Raw genomic sequence first — 21,516 nt, forward strand, 5'->3', positions numbered from 1 at the left:
GAAGACGTGGTATACGGGCAAGCGACTCGTCCAGACCGTCGGGACGGAACCCCCGCTTACGGGTGTTTGCGCGGCGTGCGTATGGAGGCGAGAAATCCTCGTGGTTCCTTTCGTCATTACTTTACTTATCCGCGCATTAGGCGAACGTGAGTCTCCCTGCGTGTCTCTCTCTGGGGCGCGAAATACGACGGCTGTTCTTTTTCTCAGAGGCACGCGAGCGGGCCGCGCGCTGCTGGACCCGCTGCAGCCAGATGGCAAGGAAAGTCGGCACTCTATAGTATTATATACACGAGCCCTAAATATATATGGGGGCCTCTGGGAAGAGGGTGGTGGGCGGGGGTGCACAGTTTATATGAGAAACAGACGCTAAGAAAGTAGGCTCGCGAAGACGTGCACCGTGCACCCATGGGGAAGGCAAGCCGAGAAGAAAATGCGGTTTGCTTGTACATTCTTTTTCTTCTCTCGTTCTGCGGGAACGGTGCGTGCGTGCAGCTCAGGTGACGTATATATGTTCTACACCCGCAACTGTTTCTTGTTCCACTGAGCCCGCGGAAATCTGTTGCGACGAAGCGCAGTGCATTGGTGCCCCCCTCCCCCCCCCCTCCGCGGATACGAACATTTATGTTGTTGTTCATGTAAACATGTATAAGCATCACGCACATACGCACGCAGAAAGAGGAGCAAGCTATCAAATGTTTCCTGAAAGGAACACCACGACGCCTATCCACTTCACGAGGACAAGGAAAGGGGAAAGGCACACCGCAACACAACACAATCACACGCACACTCTTAGAGCTACACGCGAGAGTCCATTCCCGCAGATGACAGGAATTCCAGCACAGCCTTGGGAGGCGGCCGAATACGACGGTCATCGGCTTTCACCCTATATCGCTCCGCCAGTGTTGGAAATTAAAGTCTTACTCGGTTAGTATCACTGTGCGCTGCTCCGATAGCCGGAGATATATCACAGCAGCTTGGCGGATAGATGGCTGCAGGGCTTCGTCAGCCTTTGTTGGATGCTGTTGCGACGCCTGTTTTTCGAACCTCGACCGGCGTTACGTAGCGTGGCGTTGTCCACAGGCCGCAGGCGTCCGCTAGACCATGGCGACCAGGCAGGGACAATTTCTAGCGCGAAACTTGCACTGTTTATTCAATGGTTGTTGAAGAATATAGAAGAAGAGAATGAATTAATGGGAAAAGTCCATTGCGGGGCCCCTGAAATAGGCCCACTAAAATCGTAGGCGGGATTTTGCACACGTCAACGTCACGTGACATGTACAGAGTCCCCGTCGTTGCTTTGCGGCTGATCCTTTGCTCCTGGGCGATGTTTCGCGTGCTTGTCTCCTCTGGCGACAACCCGCGGAGTCTGGTCGGGGATGGGCGGCTGATCCTTTCTCCAGAGTCGGACAGTTCGCGGAGAGTTCTCCCCTTGGTCGCTGAAGTTTGCGGAAAGGGTCCTCCCCAAGAGTCTCACATATACAAAGGGTCCTGTCATCACTGCAGGGTGCCTGCCAGACCGGCAACCAGTCGAGACAACCATAGCAAATTAGGAATCCATCCTCTGTTTCGATTAGGCATGGTCTTTGAGCATCCCTTTTGCCCGGGGTGTTACACGCCAACAGTGACAATGCGTGTGTTTGTCTTCCCGAATGCACTGCGTGCGTCATGCTTCGTGTACGCTTCTAAGCTCACTTCCCGTACGCTGAAGAGAAAAATAGCAAACTTAAACGGTGTCCTCTTATCTTATTTGCAAAAAAAAAAAGAAAATATATATAGAAAGAGATTGTTGGCATGGCGATACGTTTATAATGACAATGACGAGGACGGCAACCGTGGAAAAGCCAGCGTGTGTATATATATATATATATATATATATATATATATATATATATATATATATATATATATATATATATATATATATATATATATATATATATACATATAAATATATATATATATATACATATAAATATATATATATATATAATAGTAATAAAATAACAAAACGAAAATCAGCTATGACGAGTTTTAACAGCTGACCCTTTGAAACATGGGACAAAAGACATAAACAAGCATGCGCCTTGAGGTCAACTGTTAAACATCCCTTAGCCGTGTGTTAACTAGCTCAGTTGAATACCATTCCGAAGGAGGTTTTTAAATGCTACTGTCTTAGATATTTACTCATTGAAACGTTTAAAAGAGAGAGCGAGAAACATTTTGTAGCCCCGTTTAATCATTGCCGAAATTTCTCACGCGCTACTGCGCTGACCTCGACAAGCAGCGAATTCATTGAGAATGTTACGAGGCAAGTAGATTAGCCGCATTTCGGTAAAAAGACACAACAATCAAACAACCGCAAATTGGGGAACTGACATGAAATCTTCGTAACGGAGTAGGGCTACCTCGAAGCTTGATACTTTGCACAATGCCACGTTTGTTTTTCTTTACCTTCAACATCGAAAACACTTAGGCGTTAGATTTCGTACGAGTACATGCCACCAAGTTCCGCCTTCAGAATCAATATCTCTTCTAAACGTACCATAATATCCGGCATATCATCCGATCTATATACAAAGGCAACATTTGTGGCTTTGAATTAGATGAAGAAATATAGAAAGACCAAGAAGCACGTGTTTTGTGTGTGCGTGTTTTCTTCTTCTTTTTTTTTCATTGAGGAGATTTTTCGGGACGCATATATAGTTAATAATATATAAAAGAAAATGACATCAAATAAACAGCGTGCAGTCTTGCGTGATACAAGTACTGCAACAATGACGTTGCGGATTTGTTGCCCGTTATTGAACGGCGGGCATATGTGTATATTTCATTGAAACATTATAGGACTCCTGGACGCCTAAAGCCTGTTTCACATGATGCGATTTTCGTCGCACCGGAAGTGCGATTTCCGTCGTTTGCGATGAAAATCGCAGTCGCAGTGCCGACCCCCCGATTTTCGGCTGCGACCAACCGGTTGGTCGCACAGTCGCACCGTCGCACCGATCGCTGCGATTTTCCGTCGAAATTGCGCGGAGAGCTGTCAACGGAGCTATTGCGCCGGTTTGTTTTGATGGCGTCTCGCACGAGCAGTGCAATCGCGGAGACGTGGATCGTCGAATTAGGTACGTGCGCGAATTAAGGGAGAATAAAAAACTTGTACAGATTGCATTCTCCTATTGCTATGCGTTTGTTGACACGCTACACAGCAAATGAAGTGCATTTTCACCTTTGCTTCGTGCGCCTTTGCGAGTTGTCAGTCCTAGGAGGTGTTCGATCCCCAGCAGACGACGAGGTCGTCACAATTTTCTTTTGTTGAGTAGCATGCAAAAATCGCGCTTACGGAGCAGCTTGAATTATTTCAACCTCGGCAAGGGCAAATGACAAGACAGCAAAGTACCCGAAGTTTCTACGTTGCGCTGAACGCGGTACCGTTCAGTTGCATTTTCTTGTCGGTTTTCAAGCATGAATTTCCCGATTCATCTTGAAAGCTTATCTTGCCTCTTATTAAATTTGACAGAGCAAAAGTGTAGGCTATCGTAATGAATTTGCTACGGTAGTATTAAATCCGTGGCTTGAATAAAATATTACATGCACGCTAAGTTGCACCTCTTCTCTGGAGATTTTTTTTTTTCTTGCACAGAAACCAATAAACATAGGCTATGTTGCGGACTTTGTATCCTTACTGCATCTGTATGAACACTTGCTCTGCAAGGTAATCAACTGTACAGCTAGCAGATTAATTAAATTGCTTGCTATAGAGGCAAAGTGACAACGTACCCTCCAGCACAATTATGTAGAACTCGTGCAACAATGCGAAAAGCAGGCAAACGGCCTGTTCTTGTGGGGATAAAACAGTATAAAACGACACGCTGAAGAAAAGTAAATCAAAACTGTGCAGTGAAGTCAGCCAGTACAAGCAGTTCTTGCACATTCACAGCGGATCAAGTGTGCAGAAACATGCCTTCCATGTTTCTAGTAAGTTTCTAATAAGTTTGTGATCACATATATTAGTGTGTAAATCCATATAACGATATCCGCTGCGATTATTATTTTTATAAGTAATGAAATACCATGCTACTTGCAAGAACATATATCACCCAAGGATTTCAGAACAAATTTCTGCATTTTAACTATACACAATTTGTGGCTTATTCAATAAAAGACCATAAACTGGGCTTTTTTGCCATGACAAATTTATTCCAAACTTTACTTACATACAGGCAAGAAAAAAAATTATAGACAGAAATATTGTTCTTCAATTTGTTCACCTGCCACTGTGGCTATAGCACTCTGCTGCCAACACAAGGCGAGGGGTTGATTTGCCAGCCATGGAAGTCGCATTTCGATGGGAGTTGTAGGTGAGAAAAAAAGCTCTTGCACTTAGATTTAGTTCATCACCTTTTATTGAACCCTTACACTTCAAAATACTATTGCATAGGGGGGCATGCTTATGCAAAATCTAACACCAATAGAAAGCAAAGGGCAGAATTGTAAACCAACCATCTTTCGTGATAATTCGAGTGTGTAAATATTCATTGCATCGATATGTATTGTTCAACAGCACTGCACAAATAAGCATGAGCAGGTGTAGCAAGTACTCTGTCAGGAAGCTGGTTCTACAGATGTATAAAAGGCATGAATGCTCATACTACGTCGCACACATAGCACAAAGAAAACCTTTTTCGAGAGTTGTCCCTTCTGGCAGATATGAGTGGGACATAAGCAGCAGAAACTTTATGGCAGGACATTGTGTAATACTGCTTATGAAAGAGTGAAGAGAGTGAAAAGGCTTTTAACAGCAGTACCTCATGCTGCTCTAATAAGAGGAACGATAAGCAAAAACATTTCTGGTAGAGCACTTAAACAGCAACTTTCTGAAAGACAGAAAATTTCAGGTGAGAGTTGGAGGTACATTTGGCGCACACACACCAACAACACGGGCATACTACAAGAAACACTACAGCCTATGGTGTATTACAGTCCATGGGAAAGCTATCTTATACAGAAATCAAGAATGATGCAACAAGCCCTCGACAACACTGCAGACTTTCTTGGCCAGTCTGGCCTCTCGCTTTCTGATAAGTCAGCTCATATGGACGTCGGAAAAAAAAAGAAAGACTAGAATCAAGAACTACCCAAGATTGCACATTGTGATCCACATAGCTGGACAAATATGCCCGCAAGTCAACATCCACAAATCCTCAGCTAGTGTAAGCCCGTGACGGCAGAGCCAGCACGTGGGTGAAACAATTATGCAATGCCTGGACGCAACTTCCACACCTGGTGAACAGAATAATCTCGAAATAATGGGGGTGGACTAGTGCATACTATAGAAAATCGCAGATGCTGTGCTTGTGTCCAAGGTATGGCACGGTATGAATTACCAGCAGCACACAAAAAAGACAACTCATCGAATACAGGCATCGGGTAGTAATAACAGGTCTTTCCAACTGTACCATGCTTGATGACCTCTATGAAAAAGAGCTGACGAACAAGCTCCTAGACGGAGTAGAGTTGCAGCCTGCAGCACAAATTCTTTGTCTCAAGAGCTCCGAACCTCGTCCCAAGATACTATGCCAGCTAGCATACGAGATGCAAAGATGACTACCCCTCCCTTCAGAAACACAACCTCGGGAGTACCTGAACTTGAAACACAACAGGCCCATACCGTGGAATATGGGGGCAAACAATTAGGGCAGGAGACTATATGCAACTGCCAAACACACAGAGGAGGTTGCTAATCATGAAAATGCAAGCAAACATAAGGCACATATAGTAGACTCATCTGGCAATACCAGTGTAACAGTAGTATGACACTACATAAAACTAAACGCCATATAAGTGAGTACCATTCCAGGTCATCCTACACCTAGAAAAGCTGAACTGAAGGCAATCAAAGCAGCACTTGTAGTGCAGATTACACCCTGCATGGATTCACCAGAAACTGTCTGGGCCTGCACATCACACAAGATTGTCGGGAAAATCAGGAGATTGACACGCGACTTGCAAGCACATAGCCAGAAATTAAATTACAGAATACATAGCCATGCAGATATTTCAGGAAACAAGCGGGCTTATAAGCCTGACATAATAACTGAGAACTAGATGAGTTTGTGTATATTCATTATTAACTAAAGTGCTACAGATAGACAACAGACAAGAAAGAAGTACTCGGTGTGTTCACTTCGTTCCTGTCCATCGAATTTCTGTTGCAGTATAGTTAATGAATTCATAAGGCTGCACAGGAGAAGAATGATACCTCTGCCCAAGGGCCCGATCTCACATCCAAATCCACGCGTGTGCACACACACACACAAATGTTGCAAGAGTGGATAGCATGAAGCAGTATCAACAGGATGACACTAGATATGGATGAGGACGAACTTTCAACTGAGGTTCATTTGTAAAAATGTGGCGAGTTATATAAATTAGCACAAAAAAAAGGACGATGAGCAAAACGAGAACAAGGTGAAAGCAGGAGCCAACGTTTCGACAAGTGGACTTGTCTTCTTCAAGGTCCACGTGTGAAAACGTTGGCTCCTACTTTCACCTTGTTCTCATGTTGCTCATCGTCTTGAATTTCCATCTCCTGCCTTCCCCGAGTTTTCCCCAGAAAAAGAAAGACATCTTTGAAGGATAGATAAAAATTGGTGCTTGATACAGGCAAACATAAATAAAGATGCTACAGAAAGAAAATATAGAAAAATTCCAAGTGCAAGAAGAAAAAAAATCATTACAATTGCCAATCCTGCATGCCAGCACCTTTCAAGAAACTTTGTTGTTATTCCAATAGACGGACTGACAGCTTGTTTATGCAAGCACATACTTCCAGTTCCATGCCACTGGGAAAAAAATGAGTTTCCTGGAAGGTAGCCACATGCACACTTGATGATCACAATGTTTTTTTTTCCCTGGACTTGTATATCTATATGTATTTTCTCCCTTTCCTGCTTTTATGTTTGGTTTCATCAAGCACTAGTCTTTATCAGGTTTTATTGCTGTACTACTTTGTGGTAACCTTTATAGATCACTGCATTTTCACAATAAACCTTTTAATCAGAAGTTAGCATACCCTGTTCTTACTGCTTCACACTGTACATTCTTGCTACATTGGCCAAATAAAAGATTTTATAAGGTATCATGAGGGCCATTAAAGTGACTTGTTGCAGTCTAGAAAAAAAAAAACGAATAGCCTGGCTGCAGATGGCACCAGAGAACACATAGGACAAACAAGAAAACCGAGATGATCTAACAACCAAAAGTTTAATGTACACACCGAGTAAATGCTCGCTGACAAGCAATAGACTGAACATGCACAAAAAGGAGAATCAAAAATTCATGTGTGTTTCCCGAGAGGAAATGCATCCATTTCTAACGGAGGCCGTGCTGACAGGATTAACCCAGCATTTTTAGATCTACAGCTTGCGTAATTTCTCTAGGCAGCTGATCTGCACAGAATGCTAGCTTCTTCCTCTACAATGCACGCTCAGATGTGGAGAGTGCATTGTAGAGGAAGAAGCTAGCATTCTGTGGAGATCGGCTGCCTAGAGAAATTATGGATGTTGTAGATGCAAACACACTGGGAGAATCTTGTGTCAGCATGGCCACTGTTACACTTTCAGAGATGGATGCGTTTCCTGTTGGAATCTGTATGGACACACATCAGATCTTGCTTCTGCTTCTTGTGTAAATTCGGTTTATTGCTTGTCGAACAGCATTTACTCGGCATGTTCAATAAACTTTCATATATTAATACACCTCATGATTGCCTTGGTTTCTAGCAGAAAGGTGTTCATTCTTTTTACAGTGAAGCTGTATATGCCTAGGCGAAACACTCATGGTCCGATCCCAAAAACCCTAGTGTAGGGGTATGAGCCATTGTTTAAGGGGGTGTGAGCCATTGCATTCGTCTTGCATGATGGACGGCGACATTTCTTTTTGGGTAGACAGAAATGCTTATGCATTTCAAACATACATTTATCTGCGTATTATTGCAGGGAAGGGACACAGAGGGGGACGGGGTTAAGACAAGATCATGATGTCATTATTATCTCACAGCAAAGGTGTGGTGGGCCATTGGCTAGACCGATAGTGACGTCGTTTCTCTCTAGCAGCAGAGCACGCGTGCAGCAGTCTCTCTCCGACTTCCCAATAGGTTCGAAAATGTGTCCCTGTATTTAATTAAATGAAATGTGCAGCCCCGGTGTGTCACTTCGTAACTGCAGTGCATAACTGAGTCATAAACATTATGATTAATGCATTAAAAAACACAAGTGTGTAACATAATTCAGAAAGACTTTGATGGACCCGCTGGAATACCACAATGAACCACTCATTGCACTTTCCATGATAGTGATCTTGCAAAGTGCAATGTGTGGCATTCCAAATAAACAATGTGATAAACCCAAGCCAAACATGTGCATAACCTCATTAAGAAACACAGACATAACCAATAATATAAAAAGACTTGAATAAACCATTGAAATTAACCCAGTGATAAACACCGGGGCTGCACATTTCAGCTTTGCTGGTTTACTGTCTGTACAGGGTGCACGGGCAGTAACTTTTTCTGTTATTGTTTGTTAAGTATTGTATAATGTTGTGCCAGTAAAACACGGACTAGTTGGTGCAATGTATTGGCACTGCTTTTTTTGATGTTTTTTTTATGTTGTGCCCTTCTTCCTTCTGTAGCTACTTTTCTATTCCCCCTCGCATAATACTCCAACCTTGCAGCCTGCGAGGTATATAAATAAATATGTATATAAGCACATGTCATTCATTTATCTGCATATACCTCGCATCATTTCTTGCTCAACAAACGTCACTGCATTGATGTCTCGCAGCGTGCATCTACATTAACTGCCATTTGCGTTTCGGTATGGTTTGTGAACAGTGTAATGCATAAAAATTACATTACATTAAGGTTGTGACCTATGCGGTGCATAAGCAAACCTTGCAAAAGATGACATGTTGGATTGTTGAAAATAAGACAAATTGTATATATCGCAGTTACTTTAACAGTATTTAATTGACCACTTGACAAAAACTTCACTTCGCATAGATTCCAACACGTACACTGAATCTGCAGTTTTCTTCTTTGCTTATTAATGCAGTCGTTACTGCATGGCCACATTGTAGATTTGAAAACAAAGTGAAATAAATTTGTTTGTTGCAATATAACAATATGTGTAGATCACTGCGATTGTAACACAAAAACTTGATACATACATGCACACTATAGGATGCAGATAAATGCTCAGGACAAACTCCAGAATGTTTGCATCCGGATACTTATGAAAGTGAACAGTTTCACTCCATGGCTGTCAATGAGAGGGAGAGAGAAAACTTAATTGTGTTCGTAGAACAAAAATGCATTGATAAGCTTAGACATATAGTCATTGCTTAACACTTTCGAAATGAATAATTATAGCTTGCTATCGACATTGAAGCAGCCTTTCGACAGCAAGAAAAGGAATAAGTTTCTCCAGCTCTGAACATTGAATTGCAGGAAATGCAAGCAGGCATAAAATTCTGCCAATACAATCTGTTTAGGAATACCCAATTGGAATAAACACTGAGGCTTGCATTTGTTCTTTCTCTGGCTGAGCAATCTAGTTTTAAATGACTCCCGTAAACACGTCGTAACGATGTTGATCTAATACAGGTTAAATGCATGACTAGCTTAAGAAATCCGGATGATTGCTATAAATTACAGTGAAGAAGCTATAATATCTAATAACATTAATAATATAATAATAATATTTATTTCCACAAAACAGGCTAACCTTGAGAGGCGTGCGAGGCTGAGCAGAAAGCTGAAAAATTCTACGGCAAGTCCGCCTGCCGTGGGCCTACGATCCTGCGTTATGAATAGCGCGTATTGATATGGTCTTCTTGTTAGAAGTTCCTAGTATACTACCAGCGCGAGACACGGGACAACAAAGTGGACGAGAAGCGTGTCTTTTAGAATGCTATGTTACAACGTACAGGTTTTTACAAAAGTGACGGTAACTGCTCGAAACATTTGATGCGTCGGCTTTTGCGCCTTTAGAAATATTTAGAGAGGGCTCCCATATATACATTCGCAGCGCGAGCGCGGCGATGGACGAACCAGGCTAGCGCTAAGGTTGAATTTCACAACACAATTTTCATTCCACGTCGTAATCACACAGATCGTTTGAGGCTTCGTTCAGGGGCACACGCGGGCGTTCGGGTTGGTGCTTCTTGTTGCGTTTGGCGTAAGAATATGGCTAGGAGCAGGCACCACATATGCGCAATGACGGGCAATATACACGCATCATTTCTCCAGAAGCTGACGCCGAGCACGGGTAGCGCGAGGATCTTGTTGGGCTGACACGACAACTTCGTGGCAGCCGAATTCCGAATACTGCATATACGGTGAGGGTAGCTATATGAACTTGTCGATAGGTCATCTTGTATATTGTTGTAGCGCAGGCAGAACGAAACGGTCATAGAAGGTAGATAAAATAACACACAGCGCTGAACCATAGAATAAAGAATCGCTGAACCACCTGCGAACAGCTGTTTACCATTGTTTACGTGCGCGATGTCGCACTGAACTACAGAAACCGCCGTCGCGCACTCCGAAACAAATGTTAACTTCAACACGTTTTTAAATTACAAAACAAGCATATTATTTGCTCCTAATAAAGAAAAGTCAACAATATTATAAGTTAAACGTTTTATTCAATACAATAAAATAATTGTGCAACGTGTGCCATGAAACCTGGCAGTAAGCAACCCTGGGAATCGCACCAGTCGCATTGTTAAAATCGCAATCATGTGAAATGGGCCCTCTAAAAATCGCTCTGCGACGCGTGCGACAGCACCGATTTTCGTCGTTCCAGTCGCAGCATGTGAAACAGGCATAAATCACGGTCGTCAAATATGATGCCAGAGACAAATTTGGCGCGACGTAATGCGGAAGAGAACGTAGCATTACGCATGCGCGACACACTTGTCGGGTAATAACCTTACACACAAGTCTAAGCACTGCATGCACTGTTTCGCATATGTATGTTATCGGAGCCGTCCTTATTTCGATTCACTTTTTCTTCTTCTCTGCGCATTGTAATGTATACACACGCGCTCCGAAGACGCAACCGAAATACCTGCTTCGAACCGCCCCCGAGGTATACACGTGCCATACAATATGATACGTAGGCGGTGAGCAGTTCTCCGTGGATATCCGAGGCATGTTTACAGGGCCCTGGTTTCCCCGAATTCCGCGGTATACGAGAACCGCACTTCAAAGAGGCTGATTTTCCATTTCCCCCCCTGCGAGACAGGTATCGCCGAAACTCTTTAGAAAGGCGGCACGACGTTTCGCCGAAGAAATTCGAGCCTAAAGGAACGCGTCTTTACAAGTGCGCGCCTTGGGGTTTTTTCTCCCCCACTTTCCTCCATTGTGGTCCTTGTGTTACCTAAAGGGAAACTGAGCTCTCTCTGGCTTCGGTTTCTCATTTCGAAAGTATCGTATGACGGAAACAATTGCTGTATAGCTGAAAGCTATTGCTGCTTGAACGTCGCTTTCCTGTTTGGCAAAAAAAGAAAAGAGCTGTTCCAAAAATGTTCGCGACAGAATCCAGATCCCTAGCGACAAGCTGGATAGGATTCATTCTCGTAGTTACGCGAGAGGATGACCCATCAAATATTGCTACTTTTCTTTCAATCCATCCATCCATCCATTTTCTTTCAATGCAAACACAGCGCGCAGTACACGCACATCAATAATACTGAACTTGCACGCGCGGTCTTCACCGATGCGAGGCATCTCCTCTGTGTCGGTTGCGGTTGGAAGTCGCCTTTCACGCGAGCTTGGTCAGCGCTAATTATTTAAGCTTACAGTACTGCATGCGATGGGGTCTGCGGCTGCGAAGAAAGCATAGACCACCTGTTGTAACATGGTCCTCGATTTGATACACAAAATACAATTAATATTCAATGTCTTGCGGCGACCAGACAGTCGCTCACTGTCCGTCCAGACGCTATGTATGGATGGATGGATGTTATGTTACGAGCGTCCCCTTTGGAACGGGGCGGTGGGTTGCGCCACCAATCTCTTTCTATTATACTGCCTAATGTCCTACCTAGGTTAAACAATGAAAAAGAAAAAAAAAACACAATGAACTCCCACAACCAAATTTTCTAATCCCCTGTTGCGAACTGTGCTTTCGTACGTCTCCGTTTTTTGTCGTTTCCCTATTTTTCTTCCGCCAATTCTCCAATCACTATACTGGAACACCGGCCGCCCTCTGGTGATCGGCCCAGAAGGCAGTGAATGCATTTCTCTGCTTTCTGACTGCTGCTTAGTGCTGTCCGCGCACGTGCGTGCTTTCACCACCTTCCTCGCTTCCTTCTCTTTCTTCGTTTTACTTTCCCCAGCGTAGGGTAGCCGATCAGACGCTGTTCTGGTTAACATCCTTGCCTTGTCTCTCTCTCTGTACACCCTCTCCCTCTCCTAGTACGCTGTATTACTACTGCGCAGCAACTACCGGTGACGCACAGGCTGTGCGCGGAAGCCTAATTCCAAGAGACGTGAGAGTCATGATGTGAAAAGAACCTCCAGGGGTGCGAGAGAGTCGAGTGGCCCTTGCGGTGTTTACAATTTCCACTTTCTTTTACATAATTTTGAACTCCCCTCCCCTCACTTTTGACCGCCAGCGTCTCGGCAATCACATGCAGTGACTGTAGGCGCCGTGATTTGAGGCGGAAGCATGCAAGCAAGCAAACTACGTTAGCCGATCTGCGGGATCCTGGCGCTGCCGCAGTTATGAACGAGTTCAGACCGGGCGACACCATGAGAAAGATGGCTGCGGCTTAGCTCAGCTAACCCTGGATGTTGCAAAGAGAATGCTTAGTTTAGCCTGGTTAAATCTTGGTGTCACTTGGTTCGTCCAGAGTCTGCCTTTGTCTACAGTTGTTGTGTTGTCCCGCTTCCGGCGCTTTGCGAGCCGAATTAACGGCTCCCGCTTCCTCTGTCTCGGACGCTAGCATCGCGCTTGGCGTTCCGGACCCTTTCCAATGAAGCAGCTCACCGGGTGATAACCCAGGGGTGATCAGACGCCGCTTGCTGACGACGGCTGAAACCCTCCCGCTGCCGCGCAACGCTCACAGAAGACTGCCCGGCCTTGCTCTCATCCTTCGCCAAGCTCGCACCACGCTCCTCTTAGCCAGCTCCTCTTAGCCAGGCGTGCGGCGAGTCACGTGGTCAGGCGGCGACCTAGCCGCGGAGAGCGCATGCGCCAAGCCGGCGGCGGTGGCGGCGGAGCTCGGCTTGGCGAGTCACGTGATGCGTTTTCAAGGCTACGGCGCAGCTGCGGTCAAATCAAGGTCAAATTGCCGGTGACGGCCAAACTCGGCTCGACGCGGTTTAAAAATGCGCTGCCGCTGTCTAGTTTGTGTGATGCATATGTATATAAGGCGTAATGCATGGTTTAACTAACAACGGAACTTGCCATCCACTCACGCGTATGGACGGAAGAAGGCACGCGCGGTACGCGCGGATAGCCGCCATTTGTGTGTGGACGTGATGAAGAACGTGGCGTCGCAAAAATGGCGTCGGCGCTGCCGTCTCAGCCCGTGCGGTCATCTACTGGGCACCAATTTTGCGTTGCAACCAGGGCAAATTGGATAGATCTGGCCACGATTACAAAGCTTCGTAAATGTTTTTTTTTTTTCGGGGAGGCTCAACAGCCAAGAGGCGTGCTACCTAGTCAGTCGTCTATTTTTTTCCCCCTCCAGTACGCACGTTTGCGTACTTGCACACAGCTTACCTGTACCCGTAGAAGTAAACAAGGTTGCGAACACTTGCCAAATGTTGCCACATTGCTCGTGCAGTGTCGGCGTGCCTTGGCGGGTGCTGCAGCCTTCTTCGTCCAGGCGATTTGTCACTGCGAGTGATGGCGTTACCATTCCTCCTTTCTTTTGCTTTCTTTTCTTCCTTGTTTCTTTTTTTATTTATTTTATTTGTGCCTTGGTTTCCTTAAACGTTTAAAATCAGAACATGCGTAAACGCGACCAATATTCCTCCCTGAGAGACTAGGGGGAAAAACAAAAAGCGAGAAGCCTTAATCCCCTCGGGGAGAACAGAGCCATCCATCTTTCCCAGTCGCGTCGAGGGAGCGCTTGTCGTGGTTCCCCCCCTCTCCCCTCCCCCTTCCCCTAGAGGAACGGTGGCGTTGACTGCCGGCTGACTCGCGGGCCATTGTTCCTCGCTCCTTCTTTAGGTTTCTTTTCACTTCGTTTCTATCTGCTTTTCTTTATTCCGCAATTTATTTCTTTTCCTGTTTTTGCACGTATGGCGATGCGCTGAAATCCGCGCGAAATCGCTATCCTGCAAAAATGATTGCTGCGGAATTTGATCGAAAATGTGCGCGCACGTTTTACGAGAGGGAGTCGCTCATCGCATTTCAACCAGCTTTTGCGGCATCTGTAGCAGGTATCAATCAATCAATCAATCAGTCAATCAATCAATCAATCAATCAATCAATCAATCAGTCAGTCAGTCAGTCAGTCAGTCAGTCAGTCAATCAATCAATCAATCAATCAATTGACCAGTCAGGCTAACAATAGATCAACCAATTCATTCGTGTCGTTCGTTAGGCACACAACGCAAGTTTCATAACGGCCGGACCTCAGCTCTTTCGATTGAATGACGGGAAGAGATCGTGGGCGAGAAAATATGAATTTATTATGAGTGAACCCGGCCACGGCGGCCGCATTCCGATGGGGGCGAAATGCGAAAACACCCGTGTACTTAGATTTAGGTGCACGTTAAAGAACCCCGGGTGGTCGAAATTTCCGGAGTCCTCCACTGCGGCGTGCCTCATAATCAGAAAGTGGTTTTGGCACGTAAAACCCCATAATTTTTTTTTAATTATGAGTGATCACGCGGATCATACGCAAGCATGAGAGCCTGCACTGTGATGAAACTTTTTTTTAATGCGTTAGAATCAGGAGTGTCAGACTGGAATAAAAAAGTCTATGTGAAGTATGGGAAGCCGGTAGTAGAGCACTATATAAGTATACGTATATACTGCAGCTGACGATGGTCTGCTCCAGACTATGGTCAATTGCGCTTCGCTCCTCGAAGAGGCAGGATGTGTTGTCGATTGAGCTCCTGAACAACGCGCTTTGCAGTGAGGAGAACGCGGTTTAAATCACTAATCCTAGATCTCGATGAGGTTTGACGTAATGCTAACGCATTTCTCTCGCACTTGCCGCTAAATCACCACTGAAGAGAGAGAGAGGTATTTTAATGATTGGAAAATGTAGAGAGGTCGGCCGGATAATGGAGAATCTGGCCTGCTACTCTACGTAAGGGAAGGGGAAGAGTAGGGAAGAAGACGGGGAAGAGTAGGGAAGAAGAAGGGAAGAAGAGTAGGGAAAGGGAAGGGGATAAGTAGCGATATGGGCTAAAAATAGTAGGCGTGTTTTTATGCAGTGACTCGCCTCCGTTGTTGGTGCTGGTTTTTTTTTCTCTCTCTCTTCTATTACTCTTGCTAGAGTTGCACTTCCCAGAGTGTCCACTTTCATTACCTTTGTCTTTCCTCATTTTTTTTCAAACCAATTTATTTACCTTTTTTAAACTTCCAACTTCTCCAGTTAAATCACATTTAACCCTAGCCTACCAAAGTGGCAGAGGAAGACAGCCTTACGTTTCGAAGCGAATGTGCATATCTTAAACCGAAGTACGTCGCGCTCTTAGGCGTAATCTTGGTAGCAATATGGCGTTGTTTCAATTCGAATATTATTTACTTCACGGTACTTGGCAGCTTGTCTCGTACAGCTTTAATGCAGCCAATGAAAATGAATTCGTTTGTCGCCATCATTGCGTTTCCTTGGAGGAAGAAGTGAAAACGCCGGCAAAGAAACGTCCATTTCTAGTCACACTCAAAATTCAATGCCGGGTTCAACGGGTGCCGTCGTCATCAATTTCGTCTGCCGGCGCTCTTCAAATTGCGCCCGATGCTTTGTACAAGAGCGTTTTCAACTCGGACCCCATCTCAATGCCACCGACGCAGCCGGGACTCGAACCTGATACCTCGTAGACGAGGAAGCTACTAGAAGCAGCCTGTATGACAGGTTTGTAGATCTAAGTCTTGTCAATATAAGAAATTTGGGCCTACGTTAGAGAAGCAAATGCGCGACACATTCAGAACGCAGGGACCCGTTTTCTTTTATTATTATTGTATGGTGCTTAGGCGATGCTATCGCCTTTATTTAGCGCTGGCTCCTCCTTCTGGCATAAAGATTCGCAAATAATCGAGTCTACAGATATCAAATAGGTATAACCTAGGAGCTCTAAAACTGAAAGTCATCTGCAAACCACAGTAGCTAAAGGTCCAGCCACATAAGTACACTAAAGCCACACTAAAACTGAAAGTGCACTCAGAGATACCAACATAAAGTCCAGTCACAGAAGTGCACTAAAGTCAGCACAAAGTCCCGGGTCACATAAGTGCACCAAATACAGGGCACCTAAGGAAACATGGAATAGGTTCACACCAAGGAACGTGAATCCTGGCGTTGAACGAACCAAAGCCGGGTCAAATTAACCAAGTTGAGTGAACTTATCACAGATATATGCTCTTCTCAACAGTTTTCGATATATCGCTCGCTTCTAGAAATCTTTGGAGCGCCAGCGTAACGCTCGTCTTTGCAATGTTGTCGTAGCTTGGTGGCTACGACGGCTTCTGCTGTTGAGCACAAGGTTGCGGTTTCGGTCCCCAGCCGCGGCAGAGGGTGTAATGAAGTTAAAAAGAAAGAAAAAAAGAAAGACGCTTGTGTAATTAGATTTAAGGGCACGTTGAAGAACTCCGACTAGTCAAAAACAATGCGGAGCTGTCTGCTACGGAGTTCATCGTAGCCTCAGGGTTGTTTCAGCACGTTGAAATAACCACGCGAATCTATTCATTTCGAACGCACGAACGGTTATTGGTTGTCCCGTCCTCAATACGCGGTGGCGCCAGAACTTGCCTCCAATCATTACGAGTACCAAATGACAATTCTGCGTCGGCTGCGCGTTTGACGCCGCCGAGGGAAGCCCTGCTACGCGCACCTCCGACTCGAAGCACAGTCCATTTATTTCGCCATATATATAGGGTGCGTCACGCAGCATCCGTGCAAGAGCTAATACCGTCCGGATTCTCCCGACTCTGACTTCATGCCGCGCTATGGTGAAAGACTTATAAGGAGAGGCAGCAAGACACTTAATGAGCGCTAGACCGTGGAAAGTTCGCTGCACTTTTCGTGAAAGGAACGCGGCTTAAAGAGAACAAAGGGGCGAGAGAATCCCCAGGAAAGAAGAGAGAGAGAGAGAGATCGTGTTAGTACGCTCGCGAGAAAGTGTGGGGGTCCCGAGAGATAACCCCGTGTATGGTTTCTCCCGTCGTGCCCGACGACGTCATGCAGGTTCCCGAACTCCGCCGTCGAAATGGAAAGCCGAGTTCTTAGAAGAGAGAAAAAAAAGAAGAAGGCGCCCGAGGTCGTCGAGGTGCGCTAGCGAAGAGGATAATGATTACAGTGCCCCAAAAAAACTGGTCCGGTTGAAAAGTGACCCGCTCCGGCATGGAAGACGGCTCGCGGAGAGGCATCCTATACAAGCACGCGACCGTAGACGGTGTTCCTCGTCGCTTAATGTGACCGATTAACATGCAAAGTTGCTGTCTCCCCCACTCTCTCTCTCTCATCCTCCTCTCTGACTCCTTTATTTACGCCCCGCCGCTGTCTTCACCCGGCTTCCTCCTCGCCATACGCAAGTGGCGAAGCCAGCCACGTCGGCCCTCGCCCGAAGTGACTGATCGCCGCTCGCCGAGCGTTTAGACGCGCGATAGCGATCTCCTCCCGGGAGGTGGGTCCTCGTCGGGGTCGCTCTCACGGGTGGCATCGGACGCGACGGGAACGTTGTCTGAACACGCGTACACGCACGCACGCACGCGCAGACACACACGCTCTCGACAGAGCTTGTTAGTCGCGTCTGTCTAGTTTCCGGCGGTGTTTTGCTAGTGGCGTGGTTTTCTCTGTGCAAACGCATGACTCCTTCGTGGTAACGAGCGCATGATCCTTTGCACGCGCTTGTGGTTCCCATCGCGTGGGTTAGTCAAGACGATAGCGCCCGTTGAGAGAGCGCACAGTGTAGCTTTGTGTGGCTAAATGCATCACGACCCCGTTTGGGAGGCGTAACAACTGTTTCGCCTGTCAGTGGTCGGCCGTTCTACCACGCCCGGTATAGGTAGGGACCGGGGATCGGGACTGGTGGTCCGGCGACAGTCTTTGTCCCGACCACGTTGTAATAAGGTGGCGGGCTCGATTCCCGCCTTCGGCAGCCGCATTCCTGCAGGCACGGACTAAAAAAAAAAAAGCACGTGTTTCAAGGCGCAAGCGTACGCAGTAATAATAATGTGAGCATATTATATTACTCCTTCATCTTCTTCATCTGTATTATTCACCGTCATGGCCAGCGTCGTCTTCTTCAGCGCGTGACCGGCTAAATAAACCGTCGAGGTTTAACAGCTGTCTCGCAAGTGGTGGAGGCTGCTCTCGATCCCTTGGCCCTCTACGACTTCGAGTTCCCGTGGAGCTTCGTTCAGGTCGCCGCTTGCTTCGCCTTATAATAGAATAATAAAATAATGAAATGATAGAAATAACCAATAAATAAACATTCGTTCCATAGCGACCAGAAGTTTCAAGACGTGCGGATGTGAAGCCATCCTGTTTGAGATCGCGTTTGAAACCGAAAAAAAAAAAAATAGACATTCCTGAACGTACGGGGTGAGCGGAGACCGGAGTTCGAGCTGGTCGCTTATAGCCGGCTAACGAGGCCGAGCTGTCTTTCTGTTCCGAATGATCTATAAGGCGCGCTCTGAGTGAAAGAGGACGGACGCGTGTGAGCCATAAATAGACGAAGGTACTCGCTTAATTGGAGTCAAGGTCCTCCGTCGCCAGCGTGAAGAGGCCACAAAACAAAAATCCAGCCGCCTCGCTCACCGAGCCAAGCTCTGTTCGGAGTAATCGATGACGCGCATAACCGATACCAGCAGCGATTGTCTCTGCGAAAATTCAGTTTTGCATCGTGTATACACCCGGGTTTACTTTGCTGATTTTTTGTTGATGTTCGCGCTCCTCTTGAGAGGGCGCAGTACGCTATCATTCGGGAGACGTTTACTGCAATTTCACGAATCTGCAGAACGCCGCTCTCAATATTTGCCCTAGCGTTGAATCATTATTAATCTGCGCAGCTGCTCCATTTGCAGTTCGAACACTGACTTGGGCATGCACTTATGCATATACGAAATGTTCCGCATTAATGGAAATGAGCATGTGTGCTCACGTGGAGGACAAGTCGTGCAACGAAGCATCGACTGACGGAGTGTTCTGTTGGAATAGCACGCCCACTTCCGCTACTGCTGAACCCGATGGCCAAAGCTGTGATCATTGCCAGTCCGTATTAAGGAAATACCACATTGGCTTCGAACATAAGTGTCCAACGACCGTCGAAGGCTTAGCCTGCACGCAGAACAACCCGTCCCTCAACGTCGCCGTTTCAGTGCTGGACAGGTTATGGCAACCCCGAGCTATTTTGCGTCTATATATGTAGGTATAGAAAGAAAGAAGAAAAAAAAAGAATACAGTGCGTAAGTGACGTGCTACGTGAACCCCACACTGCCCTCAACTCTCTGACCGGATACGAAGTACTTTATCCTCGAAAAGGAGGCGGGGGGGGGGGGGGGGAAGAAAGCCTGGTCCACGAAACTCGTGCGCGCTAAGCACAGTATACCGGACACGAGGGAATTACGCCTAACTAATAGTTCCTTTCCGCGTCTGCGCAGCAACGCATGACACGACCTTCTCTGACAAGAGTACTCTGTGCTGCACACGTCTCGAACGAGCGTATAGCGCTGATGGCTGTGTTTGCAACAAAGCGCGTGCTTTCGGAACAGCCTACTGGCATAACTACCCCGAGATTAAAGGAGGGAGATTTAGCGTGCTAAACGACCCGCCCTTTTAAGCCGTGAAGCAAAAGAAAAAAAAAGCAAGGAACAGGAGGACGTGGGGGGGGGGGGGTCTTGTGGTTGTGCACGCTTCCTGCGTGTATGTAGTAGTATGTAGGTATATATAACCAAGCGTGAGCGGGGATGTGATCGCACACTTCTCGTCGACCGTGTGCCACCTGTGGGCTTCTCTTCTCTTCTCGAGTGGTCGGAGGGGGACCTCCCAAGTCGAGGGGCGGGGAGGGTGGCGTCGATTCCTCTTCCTTCCATTTGTCGCCACCGCTGAGACCGCGTTCCAAAGACCTCGAGGCAGTTTTTTTCCTTTTTTTTTTCAGTTGGCTTGGCTTGAAAGCCGGGGGCGAGACGAGGTATGCGGAGTATAGCTTTCCATCTTCGTTTCCTCCCGGTTACGTCTTATCTTTTCGTTCCTGTTTCTTTCTTTTTTTCTCTCCTTCAGTCATTTATGTGTGAGAGGGCGCGCGGGGTTTCAGCGCTAGAGCGCAACTTATCTTATCAGCTACAGGCCCCGTATATATACAATTTACACAAATTCTCTCACGTTCAAGTGGTCGACCGTTCGCAGAGCGAAAGGGGCTGTGACCGGGGCCTCGGTCATTCACCACGAAGCAGTTCGATTCGCTCATTAGCCAACGCGACGTACAGACGCGGAGTGTTGGGCGATGTTGAGAGTTTGTTGTTGTTGTTGTTGTTGTTGTTGTTGTTGTTGTTGTTGTTGTTGTTGTTGTTGTTCGGAAGCTCTGCCGGCAGAGCGGTAGAATGAGCGAACCGCGCGTTCTGACCTAACGATGGCGTGCTGGGCCGACTCGTCTGGCCTAAATCGTGTTACCCGCCGCAGGGTACTGGGCTAGTAGCTATGGCGTTGCGCTTCTGAGCTCGAGGACGCGGGTTCGAATCCCGTCCGTGTAGGCCGCATTCCGATGAGGACGGAATGCAGGAACGGTCGTGTACCTAGCATTGGGTACAGGTTAAAGAATCCCAGGTTGTCAAAACTAATATATATATATATATATATATATATATATATATATATATATATATATATATATATATATCAATTGCGTTGCGCCAAAGCTTCCTCACTGCTCTTTTCTTCTTACATGCTCCACCTCAATGACTCCGTGTTGTGCGGCAAAAGCTATCGCTCGCGTCAGTCAACCAAGAAAAGACGACCAAAAGAAAACGCTCCTTCACTGTCCTCCACCAATGGTCCTCCGCGCCACGCCGGCTGAACGGTAGCTTCGCGGAAGGGTTAGCGAATCGCAATAAATCGCAATGGGGCGATCCCTTCCCAGCAACCGTGACGTCCTCGATCGGGCGGCGCTTGTTTGCGCCAGCCTAGCTACACATCTCGGAAGCCATCGCCGAAACACACGTCGAGCTCTCGTTGCGCTGATTGGCTGATGCGAGCCCAAGTTCCCACCAGTTCAGTGTCAGGCCTGATCCCTGCGCAACCGGCGCGCGCCAACAGCTGCACAACGCG

At 46.4% G+C, this 21,516-nt stretch overlaps 1 protein-coding gene across 3 annotated transcripts in view; it reads left to right on the top strand.

Annotated features, from left to right (window-relative positions):
- Nucleotides 1–21,516, top strand: part of LOC139056185 (EGFR adapter protein-like) — a 259,948-nt gene that overhangs the window by 105,708 nt on the left and 132,724 nt on the right. The gene's annotated exons all lie outside the window — the stretch shown is intronic.

The sequence above is a fragment of the Dermacentor albipictus genome, chromosome 2 (genome assembly GCF_038994185.2).
Source record: "Dermacentor albipictus isolate Rhodes 1998 colony chromosome 2, USDA_Dalb.pri_finalv2, whole genome shotgun sequence".
NCBI lineage: Eukaryota > Metazoa > Arthropoda > Arachnida > Ixodida > Ixodidae > Dermacentor > Dermacentor albipictus.